The sequence below is a fragment of the Phyllostomus discolor genome, chromosome 7, assembly GCF_004126475.2.
Source record: "Phyllostomus discolor isolate MPI-MPIP mPhyDis1 chromosome 7, mPhyDis1.pri.v3, whole genome shotgun sequence".
Taxonomy (NCBI): domain Eukaryota; kingdom Metazoa; phylum Chordata; class Mammalia; order Chiroptera; family Phyllostomidae; genus Phyllostomus; species Phyllostomus discolor.
In genome coordinates, this window is record NC_040909.2 from 9,012,663 (window position 1) to 9,016,748 (window position 4,086).

Here is a 4,086-nt window from a genome sequence, read left to right on the forward strand (position 1 = left end):
TGCTGGTGAAGTTGCACGAATGTCCATCCACAGGACCAGTCTGTGAGCTCCAGGGGCAGGGGCTGCCTGTGTGCTCACCATCCTCAGCACGCCCCTAGCCGTTCATTTAACAAAAATACAGTGCCAGGCGCCGGGCTGGGTCCTGAGTGCCCCCACTGAGCATCAGAGGTGAAGCCCCTGACCCCCAGCAGCCCCCGGGGCAACTTAGGGAAAGAGCTGACAACAGAGCCCACAAACCAGAGAACAGAAATAGTTAAAGAAAGTGGGTCTGCCGTCAATATGGGTCCAGTGAATGAATGACAAAGGACCTTATTGAATGAGTTAACTGGAATCTGAAAACCATAAAAGCAGCTGCTGCCTGTATCACACAATGATAGCACGTCCAGTCCGAGGTACCACAGTGCTATCAGCTGTGTTCCGCCAGGTTCATCACCCCGGGGCACGGTCTCCCTGGACGGCTAAAAGGCCGGCCTGGTGGGATGGTTGGGAGACTCGGCCCCTCCTCCTTAGGACCAGAAACACGTCGATTTCCCCAAGTGCGACAAGAGTCAGAGCGGCCATGGCTATCTCATACCCAGGAATGTGCTAAACGGCTCTGGTGATTACACCTTGTGGTTCTAACAGGTCCGTGATGCGGGATAAACGCAGCACAGAGAGGCTGCGGAGGACATCGGCTCTGGGGGACCGGCCCCTTTTCCAAATCCGTGCCCTTCTGTCAGCCGGGCAGAGGGCACAGCAGCTTAACTTAGCACCAGGAAAACGGGCCAGGCTGAGATCGAAAAGCTCACATGCACTCTTCAGGCAGTCCATCCCTGTTTACTGAGCACCTACTATGTGCCAGGCCCTAGTGCCTGCTTGCACGAATACTGGGAATGCAGCAGAAAACGAATCTGACAACACCCCTGCCCTCGTAGGACCCGCTGTCTATATGGGGAGGAACTCATCTCAACAAGCTCCGCCCCCTGGAATACACAGACTGGCAGAGCCCGGTGCTGGCTAAGAGGACTGCATGCCCGGCGCCGGCCAAGCGAAGCCTCTCACGAATGCTCTTTACCTTCAAGGGGCCGGAGACAAAAATACCAGCAGTCACAGGCCACTGGGAGAACAGCTGATACAGATGGGTAACCTGGGGTCAGGAAAGGCTTCCCAGGCCAATGTCAGGTCACACCAAAAGGTGAGCAGGAGTTAGCCAGGCTGCCAGAACGGGCTGTGCAGGGAAGCGGGTGGGGGTGGGGCGCAGGCTGCACAGGCAGGGGTAACGGCAGAGGCCAAGTCTCCCAGGAGGGAGAGGACCTAGGACCCAGTTAGGGGGTGGAAAGGGCTGTGAAGGGCTCTAGCAAGGGAAGGAGGGGCAGGCAGCAGCCCCTTTGGCCCCACGGGGAGCTCCTGAACAGGATTCAGGCAGGAAAGTAAGGGGATTGGATTTGCACTTTAGAAAGGTTACTTAGCGATAGAGTCAATATTAGAGCAGCCAAGTCCAGCAGGGCATTCTGAGAGATCCGGGAGGCGACTGCTCGGAAGGAGCGAGGGAGGCAGAGACGGAGAGTCAGGGCAAGGTCCAGGGAGCTGCCGGGGCAGCTGGGAGCAGTGGCGTCCTCCCCGTGACTGGGCTCGGAGACAGACCCTTCTGCGTGCGGGTGGGGGGAGGCGGGGAGGGCAGCTGGCACGGGTGGTGGTGAGCTGGGCAGCGTGTGCACCCCCACATGGAGGGGGGTGTGCTATGGGCAGGCAGCGGGTGAATGGGTCCAGAGCTCGGGAGGCAACCGAGGCCACAGGCACGGTGGCCTCCAGGGTACAAGGCAAGGGGCTCACCGGAGGTGCCACGCCCCGAGGACACCACCATTCATTCAAAGGCTACCTGGGGGCAGAGGGGCCTTCCGCCTGCGAGGGAGGTGTTGGGGGGGAAGTAGTAGGAAAGCCCAGGGGGTGCAGCTTCCAGAAGCCAAAGGAAAGAACATTTCAAGGTGGGAAGGGCATGAGTAACAGAGACTGTGCTGGCAGATGTCAAGAATGGCAGGGCTGGAGGGTGCGCCCTGGGCTCGCACCAAATTCCCTGTCCATGGTGGAGTGATGGGTGCAGGACCCGGTGGATTATATACCCCCTCCTGCAGCCCTCAGGAGGCAGGGGCAGAGTTCTGCCAGGCGGTGCCACGGAAGGACAGTGGTGCTCGGTGGCTACAAGACAGAACGGAGGGGGCGACGCCGGAAGTCTGGAGGGGTAGGGAATGCATGCACAGGGCTAGAAGGACTGGAGTGCAGGGAACGGCGTGGTCGTGCTTAGGACTCAGTGGTGGGACAGGTAACTCAGGGACACGACACGGTCCGGCTGTGATCAGGGCGAAGCAAGGCAGAGAGGCCACCACTGCAGAGGAGGTAGATGGTCACAGGACCGGGGAAGTCATCAGGACTCAGAATGACACAGAAGTAGGACACGGGAAGAGGACCTTGAGCGAAATGCCTGGGCCTTCCATGATGGAGCCAGAGGGTCTGGGAGGAGGAGGAGGAGGAAGGAGATGATGATGTAGCACAATGTCCCCAGCCCCAAAGGGATGGCACTCGGAGCCCCCCTCCCCCACCCTGCACAGCTACCAACAAGCAAGAAAAAGGCGCACCCTTCCATGCATCACCTATTGAGTCCCCACGACCACCCCACGCATCTCCTTCCCCAGGTGGAAAAACTGAGGCTCGCTGGCTAAGAATGTTCCCCGGGGCCACACAGCCCAAATAGGCTGGACCCAAAATTTGAGGTTCAGGCTTCCAAAACACCAACTCGCTCAGCCCCAGCGCAGGCAGGGACAGGGTAGATTGCATTATTTATGCCCCAGCAGCCGCTTGTCCCCACGCAAGGGCCCTCTAATTGCATCTCACACCATCTGCACGGAGGAGGGGTCGGGGTCAGAGGCCGCCCACTGCTGGCTAATGAGCCCCGCCCCCCCCCTTCTCCGCTTCTCCTGAACGGCTTACTGTACTCCCTGAGATGGAGGCCAAGTGGTGACCCGGAGCCCATTAAAAAGAGCCTGGAATGCGATATGCTAATAGCTCCAGAACAAACACAAGGATGTATCAGCTTTTAAGGAAACAGGGAGCCCAGAAATTACATTTCTGAAAGAGCTGACTTAACCACACTCCACAGGAAAAATCCCTTCCTTCCCACATTTCCAAACAAAGCAGCCAGTGTTTCGATTCCAATGGCAAGGGAGTTGCACTTGAAGGAGGACAGGGACCTACTCTACTTGTCTAAGGGAGTTAAAGAAAATATTGGTGTCATGGTCCTGGCGTGATAATAAGAAAAGCGAGAGAATGAAATGGGACTGCAGGCCTGTAGCCAGCATTCATAAGCAAAATAGCCACCAGCATTAATTTGGTTTTTAAGAATTTGGCCTTTATTTGTCCCCATGCCAATAAGACAGAGTGCAAAGGCCTAGGAGAGTTCAGAGGCTCGGAAGAAGTCTTTTCAGGTCAATGCGCTCCAGGTGAATTGGAGCAGTTTCCTAGAGCTTTGCACTGTCCTTGGAGAGACTCGCCTGGCCACCAAGAGCACGGGGCAATGGCAGCCCTTCTGGGCCATGCACTCAGGAAACACACGCCCCACGGCCGCTGGGAGGAAAGGAACAGCACGCTCTGGAGTATCCGGACACGCCCCCGTCCCCGTGGCCGGCTGCAATTGCCAGAATCCGCCCAGCTCTCTTCTCGGGGACTCTGGCCATGCTCTTCCAGGAAGGGCATGGTTTTCTGTCCTCAGACACACTGAGTTCGGAGAGAGTGGCCACTGTAGAGGCTCCCCGGTGACCTCGGTGGCTGGCTGGCTCCCGTGAGCGTTGGCACAGGCTGTTCAGGGAAGCCACTACGTGGCTACCTTGTCCTCCAAGATTGCCGGGTGGAGGAGCCCAATGCCCTCACCCCCTTCTCAGCTCAGGCTGCCCCCAAGTTCCCCGCCCCCGCTCCCACCCGGCCCAAAAGGGAGGGCGAGAACCTCAGACCGTGGAGAGGAGCAAGAGTGAGACGGCTGAGGCCTGGATAGGCTGTTGACCCTGTTCATCATCTCTCTGGTCCCTGAACTTCTGGTCCTGGCCGGGGGCCCCTTCC